Raw genomic sequence first — 21,564 nt, forward strand, 5'->3', positions numbered from 1 at the left:
GTAGTTATTCATAGCCAAGAACACAAAGTCCAGTTCACACAGTGAACATTATTCTGACCTATGCTAAGTCAAACTAGAGGGCAGCACAAGCTACAACATTAGGACAATAATACAAAGTGCAATAAGTGCTGGAATGGAGGTACATGTAACATGAGTGGCATGAAAGAGGGGAATGAAAGTGAAATGATCCGCAGAGCGGTGGCAGTTAGTCCAGGTACAGTCTGAAGAGATGCATCTTCAGACCACGGCGGACGATGGGTAATGAGGGAGTGGTTTTTAGAGGGACAGGGAGTTTGTTTCACCACTGGGGAGCTAGGGTGGAGAAGCTCCGTGATGGGGTTGAGCGAGAACCCTTCGTTCGTGCTCCTCACTGTAGAAGGGCTAGAGAGTAGTTATTTTACATCAACTGAGACTGTCTGTTAAGGTTCCTACATGATGCCTTGCACCTATCAGTGGGCTGAACTAATTGGGCGGATTCTGACAGGCAGGTGTGCATGTTCTGTTTTAAATTAATACCGACAAACCTGTCCGAAATGACTCATTGAATTACCGTGTGCTACAACAAGCCCACTAGAACAGTATGCCCACTAAAATAGGATTTAGAAAATAATGACCAAAACAAAATGTGCCATGTTTTTTATTTAGTTGCTATAAATGAACCATGCTCATATACCAGTTTTTATTAAATTAAATGGGTGATGTTGTAGAGTCTGACTTTAATATTATGTGAGATATTAAGTGCTGCTAATTAACCATAAAAAGCCTGTGGCATATAGTTTAAGTGTAAAAAAAAAGCCAGCCAGTACATTGACCTACACATTGTTAAAAGACCATCCAACGCATTTGGTATTTAAAATATGTTGTACTTTAGAGGCTCAGTGACCTGGGATCAACAGTTTCAGTTGAAATGATGACCACTTCTAACGCAGCCATTGTACCAGCACCCCACTCAGCATGAGTCACTTCTGAGATTATTATTCTCCCTGAAGAATAAGAAGGAAAGTAATGTGTGTGCGTGTGCGTGTGTGTGTGTGTGTAAGTCAGCATATGGGTATGTCCATATATGTGATCACACACATTACATGCCTGTGAGAAGCATGTGCAGTAAATACGTGTGAATGCAATCCCTTAAGAAGCTGTCATCTCACAGAAAGCATTAGACTTTAAACGCATTAAGAGCTGGACCTTGAGTAACAAAGGACCAGGTCAAAGACGGAGTGCTGTCGTTATGATGTAGGCTAACGCACGCATTGCTCATTACCTGAGTGCCAGCTCGCGCTCGGTGGGAAAATTACGGGTGGAGGACGGTGTTTGGAGGGATGGCATCCATTTGAGTAAAGCAGGGAGATAAAAGCCAGACTGATTCATTGGTGTGGGTTGGGGGGGGGGGGGGAGGGGCTTGTCTGGTAAGGGTTGGGGTCAGGTCAGTGCTTTAAGATAGAGGCGGTGACCGCTTCGACGTGACAGACAGCGTCAAGCACGAGCCACGCGCTCGCCCCATGGGGGCTGTATTAGCTGACAAGCAGCGCGGTTGGATGTCGGAAGACCGGGGGGGTTGGGGGTGGGTGGGGGGGTGGGTTGGGGTGGGCCTGATCCCTGCCCAGATGGTCTGCTCGTCGCCCCGCTCCGCACAGAGCAGATGTGGCGGTTAAACTAGCTGCTGGTATTTGATGTAGGTTAGCACTGTCCTCCGAGGCTACTCTTTACAGCTGTTTGGGGCTGTTTTCCTCCTTTAATTGGAATCCAAAAGATCATAGACTACATTAGTACACAGCCAGACACCCAAGGTCTAGTGCTTCATGCTAATCTCTCCCCCCCCCCCCCCCTTCCTTTGTGTATTCCAGTTAGCTTTCAAACAGCTAGAAGGTGCTTCTTTCCTCCGTAGGATTTTGACCAAATGAGATGTGTCATTGAAGAGGGCTGTACTTCTTCTCCCCATGGCTCATGTAAAAAAACCCAGTCCAATGCTCTGGATATGCAGATGAACTGGATCTAGGAAATGGCTATGCACTGTCATATGTAGGTATTGATTACTATTTTATGTCTGAAATGCTTTTGTTCCCCAAATAAAATAAAAAATAAAAGCTTGGATACACCAAGAGGAGAAAGCCAACCTTTCCTCTAGCCAGCATGCTCGCTGTCTAGACAGGCCTGTGGTAACATATCCCCGTTGTCTGCATAGCAGGGACATATCATATATTTTCAGGAGACAATTCCTTTATTTATATATGACTCAAATATGCCCGAGAGAGCCGGGCTGAGATTAGGTATCTGCAACCTGAGTGGCTGCCAAGATTGACACAGGACTGTTACTTGATTCAGACTTGATTAGGTTAAATTCAGGAATGAATGGGTACGCTCTCTGAGGGATGGAGGGGGGGGGGGGGGGGGGGGGGGGGGGCTAGCATGGGCTTGTTGTGTTGTGGGTCAAGATTTTGGGAGGGGGGGAAAGGGAACTAGCACGGGCTTGTGGTTGTGTGGGCCCAGATTTGGAAAGAGTTAGATGAAGAAAACATACTACAGCTATGTGGACATGCTAGGGGAACTCAAAGGAATTTTGCCCCTATGTGCTAAAATGAGAATCTTGTTCACTTTTCCTTTTTTATTTATTTATTTTTTTTGGTGAGTTACAGGTTTCAGGAATATAGCATTACTTCCTGACCGGTGGAGGGTTGCGGGACCTGGCGCACCTCTGTAATCTAAAAAATGTGGTTTGGGCTGACCGAAAAGCTTTGGGTAAACGTGTGCGATGACCGAGCGAGGGGATCCTTTACAGTCGGGCACCGAGACCGCAGAGGGGTTAGTCGGGCAGCACAGAGCGCTGGTCCCGCTGAACAAAGGCTGTGTGGGTTGGACTTAGCCTCAGCTCTTATTAATCCAATTACACGTGGCTGTCTTTTTTCTGTGTTTTTGTCTTCTGTATTCTTTATTGTCTACAATTTGTTTTTATATTGTCCGTCTGCAACCATGTTATGTGTGCTGCTGCCTGACTTGGCCAGGACACTCTTGGAATAAAAATTTTTAATCTCAAAGAGGTTTTCCTGGTTAAGTAAAGGTTTAATAAAACAATTATAAATACAAAAATGTGAAAAACTTAACCATAAACTCTTATAAGAATTTAAAAAGAATCCTTACATGAATGGACAAAAGTAATTTCCCTTTATGTACAGAGAGGTCCGTAATGTTTGGGACCAAGACTTATTTTTTCTTAATTTTGCTCTGAATTCTGCAATTTTTCAGTTGTAATCAAATAATTCATGTGGTTAAAGTGCATATTTTCAGCTTATTTCTCTGGGTTATTTTATACATTTTGGTTTCATCGAAATGGACCTTGTATAAAGCTAGCAATTTCTTTCTAACCTGGTTGAGAAAGGAAATAGAAAGATGCGTTTGTGCATGGTGACAAGTGAGGTTCGCTGGAATACTTAAGTAACATTTCCGTTGCTGTAGAGTCAAACATTTTGAAACTCGGTGAGCCGTTATATAAGGATTATGACCTTGGGGCTGGGCATTGTGCAGTCTGAATGCCATTCGCGGAGGGAAATATACTACCTCCGCATCGGGCAGTCAAACAGCATAATACCCTGCTCTGGGGTCATTATTTTGCTTATACAACAGCTGGGCTGACCAAAGGCTGCCCACACATGGATCCTGTGCTGGCACTGTGCCTAGAGTACTATGTACTGGACATTCAAAGACATTACAGCCTGTTTTTTTCATATGGGTTGTTTGGAGGAGCTGGTGAATGGGTTTAATAGACTTCCGCTGACTATCCTCCCGGTTATGTGTGGCGGCCATGTTGGCTCAAAAAGTAAGGAAGACGAAGCCCATCTGGGGAGCGGATGTCTAGAGTTGCCTTGAAGCTGCCGTTCTCCACTTCACACAGGCAGGAGCAGAAAAAGGAGGCAGCAGTCCAGGCCTTTTTTCCTGCCAACTCCAGCGCCACCAAACCATGTTAGCCATTGTAATTCTGTAAAGGGGTTTAGCGGACGGGCGCTCACCAGAGCTAACGGTGCTCACGGCGCTCGCGGCGCCCGTCGTCCGAGGCCAGGGGTACCTGACGGGAGGGGGGGGGGGGGGGGTCGCCTCGCGGAGCTTTCGGGCGAACCGTAGCCGCCGCTCCGCCCGCTCTCGTGTCCCGCGGGCCGAGCCTCTCCGTCGCTCGTCCTCCGTCTTCGGCGCCGCGCGGCGGCGGCGTGACCAGCGGCCGGCCTTTGCTCCGGCGGCTCCCCGCGAAGGCGCGCGGCTTTGAGGGGCGGAGACCGTTCAGGGCCCCGTCTTAGAGCCGGCTGAGCGTTTCGGCTCCCTTTCACCGCAGAACATTTCAGTGCATTACAGCCGTTTCCAACAGAGGCTTTATCCAGAGCGACTCACACGACGACTTACACGACTTTACAGAGCATTAATGTACGTAAATGCATAGCATAGCATAGCATAGCATTTACATTGCATCCATTTATACAGCTGGGTATCTACTGGGGCAATGCAGGTTGAGTACCTTGGTCAAGGGTACAACAGCAGTGTCCAACCCAGGAATCGAACCCGTGACCTTTAGGATACAAGCCCGGTTCCTTAACCATTATACTCTGCTGCCGCCCATTCGAAATGCCCGTGTAGATTTGGTGGCATTCATTTGATACGCGCCGGTTTAATGCCTTGTGAATATATGTAATGTTTGAATGTAATCTGGCCCCGTACATGATCAGCGTTAAAGGACTCCTTGTAGTTGGTGGCGGTTCCTGTAAAATTATCATTTGAATTAGTGATCACAAAGTCCTTGTCCTTTGAAGTCAACTCTAATCCAGACGATGTCACATTCTTCTGGTTTATTCAGGGAGAAATATCATTAAGAAACTAATCTGGAGCCAAATTCCAATTCACTGGCGAGATAACTATTACACTGTTGCAAGAGCCTTTTATTCACGGCTTATAAATTGAATATATCAGGGGGTTTCGCTGTATTTTAATAACGCTGGTTTATTTGATAAGGTTTCCCAGTCAAATGAAAGGGTCTGTTTTTCAATTTTATCCTTTTTTTTCCAATTTCCAGTGTCATGAATTTATCACAATAACCTTTCTTATTTCACGTGACTCAAGCTATTGCTTGGACTGCCCAACTGCTGAGCTGCACAGGAGGGGAGGGGCACAGATGGAGTTTTAAAGGCAAATTGGATCCTCTTTTCATAGAATAAGCATAGTTTTCCTTCTGGTGTAACAAAGTCAACATCTTAATGAGTTTCAGTAACAACCTTCTATGTATATATGTTCACATAATTCACATGTGTTTAATATACAGATTCTCACTTTTTATTTAAATGGTTTTTAAATCCATTTAAATGATGAAGCGCTGCCCATTGAGTTTGGTGTCTTTTGGTTGAACTTAAGCAGATGTGATACTTCTGTATACTTCAAAATTCATTCTGCTGCTGTTGTCAGTAGTTACATCATCAATGAAGACGTGAGCCAGTAGATGGGGCAGCCATACATGCCCAAGCCATAAATAAATTAAATAATAATAACGTTTCCCTTTGTCTAATAGTACATTTTGTCTAAAGATCTGAAACCATTCAGTCTGACAAATATTCAATAATAGAGGAAATCAAGAAGGGGGGAAATACTTTTTCACAGCACGACATGTACTCTCTCTCACTCTCTCTCTCTCTCTCTCTCTCTCTCTATGTATATATATATATATATATATATATAGTATATAAATTACCCACTGCCTACTTAACATTCAAAAGGCAGAGAATAAATATCTCAGGTTTGGTAGTTTTCCCATTGTTCTCTTGTCTTTTCCAAAATGTACTGCTGTAATTCAGGAGCATAAATAAAGGTCTCCTGTGCAGGCTGCCTGCTGGTGTGCTCGTTTTATTCCTAACAAATCTTTCCCAGCCATTTTGCGCTGTAATTACATCGGCATGTGGCCATTCAGGCATCGCGCTGAGCTTCGCTGGCGCTGCCTTCTGTCCGGAGGCGTGTTCCGGGCTGGGCGCCATTGCTCTCTCCTGACTGGTTGGCACGGTGAGGTCGGAGGTCGCCGTAAAAAAAGCCGCGGCCGGATTCGTCCTTCCCGTGGGATTTTACGCGACAAATCCGACGACGTTTTAATTTTTACACGAAGGACCCGGTTGCGTTTATCCGGGATAGCTGTAGGCTGCGTGTGTGTCTCTTTCTAAAAAAAAAACTGAAGCAAGAAGGAAAAGAACGTGCTTAAGATTTGAGCCAGCTTGTCTGGCTCCGTGGAGCGTGGTGATCCTCGGACAGGAAGCCTTCTGAAGTTACCACTGGGGAGAGAGAAGAGCAGAGCTTTCCTCTGGTTGAATTGATGCATTTGGTGCTTGGACCAAAAGGTTTATTGTCAAGAGCTTCTCCTGGTGAAACCTGGTTCGTGGTCGCGGTTCGGTTTATCGGAGTGTGCTGGTGTAGAAAGGCGAAAGCGGCCAGAAGGAAAGAAGATCTGAAAAGAAGCCACAACTGACGATTCACCTGGCCAGCATTTACTAGTTCTGATTACTGACAGTGACCAAAAGAATCTTCAGCAAAGGAAATGACACATTTTCGCTGGCCATTTTCCCAGATTTTAGCTTGTTTATTCAATGATATTCAGGGAATGTCTTTTTTTTTTTTTTACATGTGAATATTTTAGTTCATTGTTGCTCTTTTCAGACCCTGGGAATGATTAGATAAAGCCTCTTGGTCTTTGTCTACCTTTCCTGCCAGTTCGTCCTTGAGGCCTCAATCGAGGAGAGGCTTTCCCTTTGTCTCCCTCAAAAAGGCTCGCTCGATACGCTTTTGGCCGGTTGGTGTTTTTTAAAAAGCTGTCGGGAAAGCAGTCAGAAGGGGGGGGGGGCGGCGGGGGGGGGGACGCGGTAATGATGGCCACTGGCCGAATGAGAGAGCCTGTCTCAACCTGTTCTCAATCTGCGCCATCTGGAGCTTTGACAGCGACCGGGCCCGTCCCATCCCCCCATCCCCCAACAAACAAAATACCCCCAATCGCTATCCAGAATGTTCATATAGTGCTTTTTTTACCCCCACTCTCCACCGTCTCGTTGGTGTGCCTTTTCTTCATGTTAATATTTGATGCCCGTTTCTAAATGGAATGGTAAATGGACTGCATTTATGTAGCGCTTTTATCCAAAGCGCTTTACAATTGATGCCTCTCATTCACCGGAGCAGTTGGGGGTTAGGTGTCTTGCTCAGGGACACTTCGACACGCCCAGGGCGGGGGATCGAACCGGCAACCCTCCGACTGCCCGACAAGCGCTCTTACCTCCTGAGCTATGTCGCCCCGCTGTTTTGTCTGTTCGCAGAGCTCGTGGTACAGCACTGCCTGTTTTTTGGGCACATTTCTCGCAGAAGTTGATTATTCGCGGTTTTCCTTCTCCGGGCCGGGGCAGAGGTGCAAAGGGAACACGTTCGCCGAAAGTTTGCGCCTCGCCTCGCCCCCGATGGAAATCTCCACTTAGCCGCTCAAGGAAACGTCCAATTAGGGAGCGCGGAGAAGGGCGTTGATGTTTGCCCCATTTGCGGTGATCTTAATCGCGGTGTTCGGTAATTGTGTTTTCCTGTTCTTTCGATAATGGGATTTTAGCAACAATGAGAATTTAAATCATCACCGTGTGACTGGGATGCTTGTAAGTCAAATATATTGTGAGTGCAAGTAACTGCAGATTTTGAAATGCAGACATGCTTTGGGAAGGCATCCTTTTATAAGACTGTTTAATGTCTGTGACTTCCTAGTAACAGCCCCATAAAATTCTATAATACTGAGTATTGTGTGTGTGTGTGTGCATGTGTGTTTGTGTTCTGTGTGTGTGTACACGTGCATGTGCGTGCGTGTGTGTATTTGTGTCGTGTGCGTGTGCCTTTGTGTGTGCATGTGTGTGCGTGTGCCTTTGTGTGTGCATGTGCGTGCTTGTGTCGCGTGCGTGCATGTGCGTGTGTGTTTTTGTGTAGTGTGCATGCCTGTGTGTGTGTTTGTGTCGTGTGCATGTGTGTGTGTGTGTGTCGTGCCATCCCCCCATATGCTGTAGTTTACGTTTCCCTTCCTAAGCTTTCCAGCTCATTTACATAAATCTATGTGCAAATTGGGTCTTCCGGCATTAACCAGGGGCTTTGTGTTCAATCATGACAAACGTGCAGAGTAAATAGTTTTTTGGCTTGCGGTGAATGTCTCGAGCGAGAAATAAAGCACAATGTAACGCACAGCCAATTATCCCGTGCAATTAGGCGTCTCTGCGGGGGAGGGGTCCTCCTTCGAGCTTCTGTCCCTCCTCTCCGTGCTCCGTTCGGCCTCCTCACCTTCGTCACCTTTAGTTTTATCGCCCGGAAGAGGCGGCTTTTTTTTTCTTCTTTCTTTCTCGCTCTTCTTTGCTATCGTTCAGGTTCACCTTTTGTTTACGTTCGGCTCCAGGTTCTTTCGGTCGGACGGACGGGAAAGCGCTTAAAAGCCGCGGTCGCCTGGCGGAGCGCGCCGCGTTATCTCCTTCATCCAGAAGAAAAGGGTTCGGGGGCCCGCTTTCTTTAAAAGGAAACGGGGCGGCTATCCGCCCGCCACGCTGAAATTATCGGGCGCGGCTGCGATTTTCCCAGAAGGCCGCGCTCGCTTCGCGATGGCGGGACGGGGACACTCAGCCCATCGCCAGTCATTTTGTCATTTTCCCTGTACCTGTAATAATGATATTTAACGGCACGCTTCTTCTCGTTCGGCGAACGGGTGCCGGCGGGAGTGACGATTCATGCTTCTAATGCGGCCGCGTCTCTTCAGAACTGTCCAGCCTCGAGCAGGACATGTGGAGAACAGGAGAGTCAGGGCTGTCACTGTAACTTGTGCAAGGAAGGGCGTAAGAAAAGAACAGATAAAAACATTCAAAAAAAAGTTTGAAAATGCCTTCTTTGTACACTGTTGAAATGAAAACACAATATATCCACCTCATTAAGATTTATAGTTCTGCACGTTGTGTTTAATTTAGGTGTACTATGACACATAAAACACTGATGGCAAAAACTATTAATAGAGATTCATTGTTTTTCAAATGTTTAGATTAAATGAAGTACAGGCAGCTGGTCAGACCAGCATGTATGTATTTTTTTCACATTTTCGGTGTGATTTAATTTCACACTGTACCTCATGCAATATAATAAAACAATGATTATGAGATTGAAGTGTAGACTGTCAGCTGTGATTTGAGGGTATATGCATCCATATCAGGCAAGTATTGTAGGAATTGCAGCTCTTTTTGTACTTAGTCCCCCCATTTTAGTGAAGCAAAGGTAATGGGACAATTGGCCACTCAGCTGTTTCTTGGCCAGCTGTGTGTCTTTGCATCAGTAGTTCATGAAAAGAAAGCTAGTAAAAGGTCTATAGTTGTCTAGAGTTGATTCTAGGTTTGGAATTTGAATTTGGAGTGTGTTGAACTTGAGAAACATAAGAAATGAGTAAGTGTCAATACTAGTAAAGCAGACCGAGACATAGCCAAAACATTGTTCAGACGCAAGAACACACTAGTGAGCTCAACAGTAGCAAACAACCTGGTAGACCATGGAAGGCCACCATACTGGATGACCGAAGAATTCTTTCACTTGTGACGAAAAACCCCTTTTCAACTGTCGAACAGATCAAGGAACACTCTCCAGGATGTGGGCATAGTTGTGTCAGAGACCACACCAGCATCACGTCAGAGGTTTCACTGCAAGATGCAAACCACTGGTAAGCCTCAAGAACGGAACGGCCAGGTTGCAGTTTGCTAAATAAAGAACGTAAAAATGAGTTCTGGAACAGACTTTTTGGTGGACAGATGAGAAGAAAATTAACTTTTGCCAAAGTGATTGGAAAGACAAAAAAACGTGGAGAAAGAAAGAGACTGCTCGTGATCCAAAGCACACCGCTTCTGAGAAAAATGATGGAGGTAATGCTATGGCTTGTCCCTGGAACTGGTTCGCTTTTCTTTATTGATGATGTAACTGCTGATGGCAGCAGCAGGATGAATTCTGAAGTGTACAGAGACATCGTCTTTGTTCAGACCCGACCAAGTACCTCAAAACTCATTGGAAGGCACTTCACCTTGTAGCAGGACAATGGCCCCAAACATACTGCCAAAGCAAAGAAGGAGTTTTTCAAGACCGAAAAGTAGAATGCTGTTGGCACTAGCGTCATGTTTTCTTACCTGTCACAAATTTGGCACTGCTGGGATTGCTTTGTAACTTTTTTCCGTGATTTCTGCAGCTGCCTGTCTCACGGTTATTGTTGTATTTTAGCTGTTATATGAATTGTTAGGCTTGTAAAGGTTCAGGGTCGGTTTCTCGTGGCCCAGTTTAATCCTGCTCCTGGGCTCAAAGAAAGCTTGCTGCCATCTCTCCGCTAAAGACACACCATTTTAGTCTAGAAATATGCTTAATATGGGTCTGAGGAAGCAGTCTTAAACATGTATGTAAAATAATCTCCTCCCACACTAGTCCTGTGCGTGTGCAGTCACACCCCATCACATTTAATACCTTATTCATATACCTAAAACATGAGCCTGGCAGAGTTAGTAGAATCATTATAATTCAATTTATATTTTCAAATAGGCTTTTCTGTAGAAAATGTGTCGTATTGGATTAAAACAGCATGAGACAAATTTTCAATGGCCTTTTTTTTTTTCTTTTTTTTTTTGAGATGCAAGATCATTTTATTCTTATCCGGGAGTGGGAAGTAAATTACAGCATGAGCGGTTTTATCAAAACCATTCATCCTTTTCATTTCAAGTTCACATCGCGATTTATCAACCTAGCACCTACAGTGCTCAATGCTTGCTGCAACACAGCTTCCTATGTGCTGAGAACTCTGTACTGTCCCCAGCAATAATAAGAGAGAAGAGAAAATCATCATTATAAAGAATTTTTGTTATTATTTATGGTTATGCATTTATTGGCAGGTCTTGCCTTTTCACATATTACATGTGTATACAGCTGAGCGTTTGAAGCTCTGAAGCTCTAAGGCGAAATATCACTGCCTGGCTGGGGAGTCAAAACTGACAACCTCTTGATTACAGGCACATTGATTCCACCGGGCTGTGGGGGATGGAGATCTCTGGCCGGGCTGGATGGAGCCTTGCTGGGGGCTCGTCTGATTGGCCGGCCTCTTGTGATGCGGCGCGGTGTGGGCGGCTCTGAGCGTGTGCGCTCCCTGCATGTCCTCATGGATACATGAGCCGCCAGGTCAGCAGAAACAGGAGCGTCTGTCTGCTAACAATAATACGATCACTAGATTAAATAAAAAGTAAAAATAATAGAAATAAATAAACAAACAACAACAATAATAATAATAATAATAATAATAATAATAGTCACATCAGTAATAAAATGTTAATGTAACCTGCCACCTGTGCAATGGTTATGTAGCTCGAGGGGTGATATCTTGAGCTTCTGTGTGGGAAATGGAGGGAAGCCAGGGTTGTAAAAGTGAAATGCTTCATTTCACATATTTTTTCCTCACAATTTTGAATGGCCAGTTTTAGTGCAGACAAGCACACTCTCTCCCCCAGAACGGCAAAGTCGAACCGCTGCCTCTTTTTGCTAGCCAGTTCACAGGCGCTGAGTCGGAGCCCCCCCCCCCCCCCCCCCCCGCCCCCCCTTTGTGCACAGTTTGAGCAGGCTGACCGTGGGTGCCCGACCCACCTGAGGGGATTGTTGGAGCGTGACGGTTGAGGCAGTGATGTCCCACAGGCAGAACCCCCCCTCCCCTCCTCCCCCAGGCATCGCTGCGGGCAGGTCTGCACCCTCCAGAAAGAGTGCCAGCCGCAAAGTCTACATTTAGACCCCCAGACTGTCGGGCATATTTTCGCTCTCGCCATGCTCCCAGTCATCCTGCAGTTGTTTCTGGGTGGAAAGCAGACATGTCTTAGTTTCTTTTTTTGGGGAGACTGTGATCTCTGACCGGGGGGAGTGTTGGAATGCGTCAGTTGGGTGGTGGGCCTGTACAAACCCCTTCAGGCAGACAGCAATGGAAGCAGAATTCCGCTTGCATTTGGAACACCGCCCTCGGGTCAAAGTATGTGCTGTGTGAGGGTGTTCGACGCGGGATGGACAGGCGCCATTTAAGAAGCACTACCTTACCCCTGGACTTTTCCAAATCCATCTTCTTGAAACTATCAAAAGGAGAAAAAAAGAAAAAAACTGTTGGATGGTGGCATCGTCGTTTATGTAGTTTCCATCATTGCCTAGAGAATGGCATTAGATCTGATGATGCGTTCTAGCTGTATGCGGAACAGTTTGTGAAACCATCGCCAGGGAAACCGTTGCCGTGCTATCATGGCGCTCTTCCAGGGACCCGACTCGGTCATTTGTTGGCATTCCACCTGGAGCGGGAGAAAAACGGAACAGGCTTCAGGCCTTGTGCCATAGCAGAGTTCCTGGGAGGGCTAGCTAGCGCTGCGGATGATGCTCGAACTCCGCCCGTCTCCCAGTCGTGATGAGTGCGGTAGGACGCGAGAGGCGTGAAAACGCAGTGCCCGTTAGCCTACTTGCGGCTAAAGATTTAATACCGATGTCCGTAGCGCACTAGCCGCCCCGTAGAGCTTTCCATTTTCAAACTTATTAAAAGTTTTATGAGAATTCATGACTATTGTTTTTTTTAAAAACAAAATAATGAAAAAAAAAAAATTAGCAGAGAACCTACTTTAGCGGTCGAGGACGCTCGGTTTAACGGGTGGACCGATTTTCCCGTCTTGGCAAAGGCTGCCTGTGTTGTTTATTTTCTGTACAGAGAAAGAGCTTCGCTTCGCGGGCAGACAGACAGCAGGAGCGCTGGACTGTGAAGGTCTTGCGGCGGGCGAGGCGGCGCTGTGCGTGTGACACAGGGCACCGGGAAGAAGCCGCCGCCGTGTCATTGTGTGAGCCGAAATGGCTGCCGGCTCTTTCCGCCGCCCCGGTCTTTTCACACATCCTTTCTTCTCGCCCTCAAGTATTTATTAGAGCAACCCCAATGATTTTCTTTTCTTCGCATGAGGCGAATACTGATCCGCGATCAATGCCGGAGGCTCATAATATCGCTTCTTTCTGCTTTTTTTTTTTTTTTTGAAACCTTAAACTTGCGACCGGCGGCCTCTGACGCGGTAATTTCCACAGGTGGAACGATCTGATGCGAGCGCTTCTCGATCGGGAGATCGAGACGCTGTGAATGGAATGTGTTTTCCTCAAAAAAAAAAAAAAAAAAAAAACGCGTTGCGTGCGACCGTCGTTGCCTGGTTACCCACGCAAATCCACAACGGCGTGCAAATTTATAATAACAAGGTGTCGGGCGGAGGGCGAGACGTCGATCCGAAGATGAAGTCGAGTCGGAGCTCACGGAGGCTTCGCGGACCGCGCGTCTGTGGTGGTCTCATGACTCTTATTCCGCCGGCTCGCAGACACGCTCACGCCTCCCGGAAAACTCCCACCTTTCCCGAAAGCTCTCCGGCTGCACTCTTTTCCTGCCAAAGCGCTTTACTGTAAGACCGAACTACCACCACCCCGATTTATGCAATCGCACTCTTACACAAACCCCTGTGAATGTGGGAATGGGCGTATGAGTGCTAGTGAAAATATGTGCTGTTTGCGTGCGTGTGTGTATGTGTGTGTGTGTGTGCGCGTGTCTGTGCGTGTGGGTGTTTGTGTGCGTGTGTGCCTGCGTGTGTGTGCGCACGTGGGCGTGTTTGTGTGCGCGTGTGTGCATGCGTGTGTGTGTGCGCACGTGGGCGTGTTTGTGTGTGCGTGCGTGTGTGCGCACGTGGGCGTGTTTGTGTGTGCGCGTGTGTGTGCGTGTGTGTGTGTGCGTGCGTGTGTGTGTGCACGTGGGCGTGTTTGTGTGTGCGTGTGTGTGTGCATGTATGTGTGTGCGTGTGTGTGCCTGCGTTAATTTTTGTATTTTGCCCAAGAAATAACTTTTTAAAAAATAACTGTGTGATTGAATTGAATTGAATATAATTTTGTTATTGCTATTTCGTGCCTCAGCTGAGTAGTACCTATTACTGAGAAAGAAGTCAATTTTCTTGGTGCATTAGCGTATGGAATGTACTTCATCCTCGTGCTTTATAGCATTAAGGTAATGATCAAAACCTGCTAATGTAGTATTACAATTTAGCATTAGAATTGGGCAATTCACTATTTAGAAGAGTACAGGACTTCTACTCTCTGTGAGTTTATCGACTCTGGAAATCTATTTCATAAGAGAACGAAAAATAGTGTAAATGAAGTTCCATGAAAAACCGACCTTTTCTTCTCTTATGGGGACAAGCTTGCTGAACTGAAATTCAGAGAAGTTCTAAGCTTCTGAGGATCTGCGCAGACGTCAGATAGACTTCCTGTGGTGAACCGTGGCACGCAAACTCAACTCAGCGCTTCACCGGGCTCTGTGCCACCCTGTGTGTACGGCAAAACCCGCCCTGCTCAGTCTTCAGACAGGTTAACGTTGTCGTTTTTAATGACAAAGCACACCGTCCCGAAAGCATACCGTTTCTTTTCATAACATCTTTGCATAGCCAGATTACAGTCCAATTTGTTTCATTCATAGGGAAATGTTGAATATATTTCTGATAGCTTTTTGCTGTTGCTCACTTGGAGTTGAGGTTTGGGGGATTGTTTCTCTGAATTTGCAGCTCCCTTGAATTAATGGCACTTCTGTCATTAATCTCATTGGGTTGCAAAGAAGCACGCCGCAAGTCACGACACCCGAACGTACGAGGGGGAACGCGTCCTCCCTCCTCTCTCCCCTCCTTCCTCCTTCCCTCCCTCATCCTCCTCACCCTCCTTCCCTCCCTCCTCCTCCTCACCCTCCTTCCTCCCTCCTCATCCTCCTTCCTCCCTCCCTCCTTCCTCCCTCCTCATCCTCCTTCCTCCCCCCTTCCTCCCTCCTCATCCTCATCCTCCTTCCTCCCTCCTCCTCCCTCCTCATCCTCGTTCACGGTGGATAGTGGTAACCACACACACACGGTAAGGCGGAGGAGACCGTCCCGGGCTTTCACCCGTATATATATTAACGAGCGCCGCGGTGGCAGGAGGAGGAGGCGCGGGAGGAGGCGCAGGAGGTAGCGGTGCCGGGGGGAGGCGCGATGCGTTCGGGCGGCGCGCGGCGGACTCTGACACCGCCGATCGCGTTTCCCCGGCTGCCTGCCTAAAGAGCCCCCCCCCGGGACCCCTCCCCCCCCGCGATAAAGAACCAAAGAGCCGCTGTGACTCCCTGAGCGTGACCGCGCGCCCGCGCGGGGAAGACACATGCATCTTTAATGCCTGCAAAATAAGAAATACGCTCACTTTCTTTCCCTTTTTTTTTTTTACAAGAGCCGGGTATCAGTTCATGCAAAGTTCGGCGAAAGAATGTTTTGTGTCTTCACCCAGGAGAGCAAAGACACATAGTGAGGTAGCTTTCCCATTACATTACAGGCATTCTACATCCCTCCCAAATATATACATATATATGTATATGCATCTCATATATATATATGTGTGTGTGTGTGTGTGTGTACACACATCCCACATATATACTGAATATATATATAATGATTCACATTTATTTTGTTTTTGTATTAAGCGACTTCAAGATGTATCAGAAGTATGTATTGGAGAAGATTCTCGTGTGCTGGGGATGACACGTATGTCATTTTCACTCCGGCGATGTGATCAGATAAGAGATTGCGTGTTTGGGGTGCTTGCCCGGACTCGTGGAGCTTCCTTTCGCTGGTTTTTTCCCCCATAAGGCCGTTGTGCGGCGGGTTTCCGGCTCGGCGAGCGTTCGCCCGCTGGGATACGCGGCGGCGGCGGTGGTGGAGAGCCGTGGCGGGCTGCTCGGCTCAGAGGGCCGGGAACGCCTAATGACTATCAGAACAGGAACTCTGTTCCGGTCAGCCACTGCTTCCTGTCGGCCATCAGCTTAGCTGTCATCTTCCAGAGCGCGTGTCGCGTATTTGTCAGAAACGGTTGTCGCCCGTGACAACGTATTTAACAGCGGGCTTGGATTTTAACGCATGAATTCGATTTTACTATTACAAAGGTACATTTATTGAGGAAATGAGGATGAATTTATTTATTTATTCAAATTCTTATCATGGAACGCGATGTGATGCCATTTAATGGGCGTTTGATATGATAAACACAAGAAATATTGATTTTGTGAGATGTGAGTCACACGTGTGACAGGTTATCGGTCGTCCAGGCAACACTCGATCACGACGAGCGTGCTGATTTTCCCTGATGCCCGTTTGACGTTTGCTTTGAGCCAGTCAAGCTTTCAGCACATTTAAAACCTCACATCTGCCGTTCTCACACTCGCACTCAGCCGCACGCGCTGGGGATCCACGGCAACGGCGCTGATTATCCAGTCAGCGGAAGCGCCTAGTTCACTGCTCCGCGGCTGCGTGGCGAATGGGTTGAGGAGTTCCTGCCTTTGCGTCCACGTGGGAAAATCTCGTTAAAAAAAAAAAAAAAACCCTGCGCAAATCGGGTGCAGATTTTCCGAGACTTCTGAGCCGTTTCTTGTGTTTTTTCTTTTTCCTTGTTCGAGCCGGAGTTTTTTTCGGAGGTTTTCCGGGACACAGTGGCCGCCTTCATGCCCCCCTCCGGACGGCGAGCGGCGCTTTGGCACGATGCGGCGGCCTGTTCTCGCGGCGGGGAGTTGAAAGAGGGCGCAGGAAGCGGGAGCGCGTGCGCGAGCGCGTGTCAGAGGGCCGGCGGCTTTCGCGTCTCCGCGTGACGCTCGCTAACGACCGGCTGTCTGTCGGCGAGCCGGGGGACCAATTAGGGACCGGGATTTACGGCCCGCGGCTGCGACCGCTACCGAGGCTCCCGGTGACCCTGGTTCGGCGGCCGATTGGTCGAGGGGGCGGGGTGAGGGGGCGGGGGCGCCGCTCAGTGTTCACCTCGTCCAGCGCTACTCGTTTCCCGCTCAGAGCTCGTAAAGCTGTTCTGGAAGGAGACGCACCGTGTGATTAAAGGCTTCCTTCCCCCCCCGTCCCCCGCGCGTGGCTCCGCCCCCGCTGCTCGCGGGACTCAGCGAAAGTGTTGTCTCGCACAGGAAGTGGTCCCCCGCTCCCCCTTCCTGCCCGGCGGCGGTTGCAGACGAGGCCGAAGCCGCTCTGTTTCCTGCCGCGCGCGTCTGCAGCCGGGCTTGTGATTGCAGGTGTGTTTTCTCTCGCGCTCACAAAGGCCTCTTACTCAAACCCAAAAACCCAAAATGGGGGGAACGGGGGGGGGGGGGGGGGGGGGCGTTTCCTAGCAACTCTATAAAACCGGCATAAAAAAAGTACAAACAAGGACTCGAGCTCTTTATCTTTTCCTCTAATTATATTTTTTGTTGGTCTAATTACATTTTCCCTCCTTGTTTGAAGACATGGTGATCCTCTGTGGCCCGGAGGGGGGAAAGGGTTTGGCGAAGGCTGAAAGAGGAACGGTGTTGTTTTTGGAGACATTCGCTTAGCTGCTGGATGAACCCCGGCTTTAAACCCGGCTGAACGCTGAGAAAAACAACGTCGCCCGCCGCGTGGGTGTCCTCCACCGCGGAACCAGCGCTGCAGATGACTGTCCAGCGCAGACTGTTCATTATGTGGCCCGGCTGCTGGGGAAGATGCAGGCTTTTCCCACGGCGGAACCCGCCGTCCAATCCAATCCAAAGGCTACGATTCGTTGATCGACAGGAAGGAGCCCGAATTCAGGCGCTGACAGAAAATATAAAGTGCGCTGTGACATGAATTGGTGAATTGGTAGAGATGCCTTAATGCGTCATTACGACAGTGTGGATATTTCTCATTGTCTCCAGCTAATTTGCGCGTATTCAATGCTGCTGCGATCACGCAGTGTTGTCTTTGCTGTAACATACTGTCCGCTGCACTTCAAATCCGCCGGTCAGTGACCTTGGTCTTCCGAAACACATGTGCGGCGCTCTTTTATGTGCTGCTGTTTCTCATTTGATTCTGTTCGCCCCCCTTTTTTTTTTACTAAAAGGATCATAAAAGCCGGTCCTTTTTTTGAAGGGGTGGGGGGGGGGGGGGGGGGGGGTGTATTTAATGTGCCCCTTGATATCTTGCTGAAAGCCGAGTCTTGTTTTTGCTGGCTGTGTAGGCCGGTAAAAGGTGTGTAGGTGTGTAACAAGGGGGCCGCAGTGTGTGCAGGCAGAGATGAAAGGGGTGGCTCACGCCACAAAGCGGGGGGAAGAGGGAGAGCGTCAGAAGGAAGGAGAAGAGCCGGGCTTTCTCTCCCCTGCCACACGGTCATCAGCTTCCCCGGCGAAATGACACCGCCGGTCTCTGTGCCCTCCTCACCCCCCCATACCCCCTCCCTGGTCCTGGCAGCCAGTGTCCGTTGCTGCTGTGTAACGGTTGTGGAACTGGGTTTGTAAGTCAATGGCTGTTGGTTCGATTCCCAGCTCGGGGTCCTGCGATTGTACCCCGGAGAACGACACTTGAGCCTGAACTCTTTCAGCCATGTCCAGCTGTGTAAACGGACTGTGTGATTCGTCCGTGAGGTGCTCAGCCAGAACGGAACGCTGTGATGTCACAGACGTGGGAGTGTCCCTTCCGTGATTGCACGAAGGAGTCGGATTTTGTTGCGCACGTGATTTCCTGATTACTTAGCGAGGAAATGGGGGAAATTACGCACAAAGCATATTTCTCTAATGTCAGGTCATTAAGCCACTGTGGAACAGGGTGAACTGCAGTACAGGGTTTTAAATTAATGAAATAATTCGTGAGTTAATTCATTTATTTTTGCATTGCCGTCATGTTAAAATAACGGAGTTTAAGCCTGTTGCTTCACCTCAGTGAGGATCCTGACTGTGCAAACCACCTGTAGCTTTTTGCACTCCCCGGTTAATAGTAAGACCTGGAACGGATCGGAGCACTGTCCCTTCATAGCCTCGCGAGCATAGATCGGCGACCTGTTGTCCTATTGTTCTCTTTTCACTTCCTTACAAAGCGTCCGCTGTCTGGGTGCGTTTAAATAGGGCCGCGGGGGTTTCCCCCGCGCGGAGACGCTAGGTCAGGCCCGGCAGGCACGGGGACAGCTGCGGAGTCAGCACGGAATTAAATCACACGCCGTTTCCAGCAGGCTACGCCGAGGCAGGGGCGGAGAGTCCGGGGTCAGGAGGTAACAGTCCCGGCCCACGTGTTCCTTCCACCCGTGAACTCGGCCGGCTGATTCCGCTAATTAGCTCTGCCTCCAGGCTGAAGAATGGCGCTAATTGGCAAATCCAGGCGATTGAAACAAAATGCTGGAGAGGGCATTTTGCTTTCTGAACCTGGGTTTTCCCGCCTCTGCCCCAAAAGTTTGACGCGCCCGCGCGGTGCCGGTCTGTTATAATTCGTTTTCGGTTTGTGCGAGCAAAGCCGCCATGTTTAACAGTAAGCCTCGATCAAAGTTTTGATGAAGATTAACCTAATCCACACGCCCTGTTTATAAAAGTGAAAGCGCCAGATGGTTTTCAAGCTCCACAACTATAAGTAGGGGGGGGTGAGGGTACGTTCTGTAAATCGTGTTTTTTTATCTTGAGAACTGCTTCCTGCGGATAAGAAATGGATATACTACCGTTACCTTTTTTTTACAATCCCCACATTATAGCAGTCTTGGGGATTGTGCGTTTATTGTCATCCCGGTGTCCTAGATTTCGGGGTTCAGCCAGGGGGGGGAGAGAGCTGGTGTGCTCGAAAAGCACAACGGTTTGACAAATACGGCAGCATTTACGCAACCTGCTGTAGATTTTTTTGCTGTGTCAGCACACTGCCAGGAGTTTGGGGGGGGGGGTCCTCAAAACTGAGCTCGGCTTGAGGGCCCCCGTAACTGATAAACCCAACGCCGAGTCTGCAAGGCTCCCACAATGCATCTCGCTGTGTGCTGTGACACTGTTCGGTGGGATTTGTCTTTAGCCACCGGTGTGATTATACAGCGAACGCTGCGTTTCGCGGCCCCAGAGAGTCGTAGGGTGCGCTGTCATCATCGCAGGCTGCAGAAATTCACACGGAGCTCCGCCGTGTACAATCAACCACACATTGTGATGCTCTGCCATTAGCTGATTTTTTAATTGAATATGCTGTCAATAAATCTCTCTCTGTACATTAATAGTCGTAATAGAGGCTCATGGCACAATATAAATATCTGTAATAAATAAATAAATATGTAAATGAATAAATAAATAATCTGAGTCTTTGGAGTATCGTGTAATTAAAGTCTAACACTTGCTGATCTTGAGGGAAACCGATTTGATAACGGAGGATTGCAGTAATCTTTCGCTTGATAAACAATTATAAACAGCCTGGGAGCTGTAGAGAAATTTCCATTAGATTGAAATCCATCGTTAGCCATGCCTAGTGCCTGTCGTACCTGTGTGTGAGTGCGTGCGACGTGCATGGGTGCATGCGTGTGTGTGTGTGTGTGTGTGTGTGTGCGTGCATGTGCATGTGTGCATTTGCATGTGTGTGTGTCTTTGCTTGCGCGCTTGCATGTGCATGCGTGCGTGTGTGCATGCTTGTGTGCTTGCATGTGTGTGTGTGTGCGTATGTGTCTGTGCGCACGTATGTGTGTGTGTGTCTGTACGCACGTATGTGTGTGTGTGGGTGTGCGCGCGCACATACACATCTGTGTTTATTCAGCCTGGATTGCATTCTGTCAAATTCCCGTTTCATCAGCGATGTGCTCTCTTTGTCCTCCTCCCGTGTTCGTGCATCTGCTTTGCCTTATGAGCAAAGCTGGCCCTCAGTGCTATAGCTGGAAGGTGTGGAGTCACTGGCCTTCTCTTTCAAAAGCCACAGGGCTAAGGTCAAAAGAAAAAATCTGGAGTCCTTTTGTCGGTTATTTTTGAATACCAGATATTAGCCTATTATGAATTGTTCTCTGTGGCTTGGCTCGGACTGTAAACAAGCATTATTCAATTGTGTGTGCATGTGAAAACACGACAGTCTTATGCAATTTTACCAAATAATAGCTTTGCTCTACAAAATACTGGATAGATTATCTTTGTTGACTTTAGGATGAAAAGATCTGGTCAATTAAGTGCAGGGGGGGAAAAGGGAAAATCCCAAATCTTCAAAAGTAAGATTTTTCACGGAAAAGACTTCAGTTCGCTGTAATGACATCCAGCGCCCATCAGCTGATCTTTCCTCCAAACGTGTACCTGCTCTTTTTTCACTCTCAGAAACACTCATATCAACCGTAAGAATTTAATCCCTGCTAATCCTTTCTCTTTCCACAGAGGACCGGCCTGGGTGCTGATAATACTTCTTTATTTTTTTCTTATTTTAATGGCATCTTCTGAAATAATTAAAGTTACCCTTTGAGCTCGGCTCTTTGCGCGCCTGTAATTTTGGAGTCGCGGACTGTTCTGGAAGGTCACAGAGGGGCAGGAAGAATAATTAGCATGCCGTTTCCTAGTCTGCTAATACACAGTCGAGAAAAAAAAACAAAAAACGAATCTATGTAAGATATCCCTGGAAACGGTTGCGTTTGAAAGAAAACGCTCTCGAGCCGTGTGCTACAGCCCCGAACCCTGGTTGTTTATCACGGGTTTGAAAATTCCGTCAGAGAGACCCTCCTGGGTACTTCAGTGGTTGCTAATGCTCT

General features: G+C 47.9%; 1 protein-coding gene and 1 long non-coding RNA gene across 4 annotated transcripts in view; one reads left to right on the plus strand and one right to left on the minus strand.

The window, feature by feature from the left end:
* Positions 1-21,564, plus strand: part of macrod2 (mono-ADP ribosylhydrolase 2) — a 562,649-nt gene that overhangs the window by 136,813 nt on the left and 404,272 nt on the right. The gene's annotated exons all lie outside the window — the stretch shown is intronic.
* Positions 10,538-13,199, minus strand: LOC118218063. The gene is made up of 3 exons (XR_004763356.1): positions 12,665-13,199; positions 12,103-12,344; positions 10,538-11,250 (listed from the first exon to the last, which is right to left on the minus strand). It is a non-coding gene; the product is annotated as an uncharacterized LOC118218063 (long non-coding RNA).

This window comes from Anguilla anguilla, chromosome 18 (assembly GCF_013347855.1).
Source record: "Anguilla anguilla isolate fAngAng1 chromosome 18, fAngAng1.pri, whole genome shotgun sequence".
Lineage (NCBI taxonomy): Eukaryota > Metazoa > Chordata > Actinopteri > Anguilliformes > Anguillidae > Anguilla > Anguilla anguilla.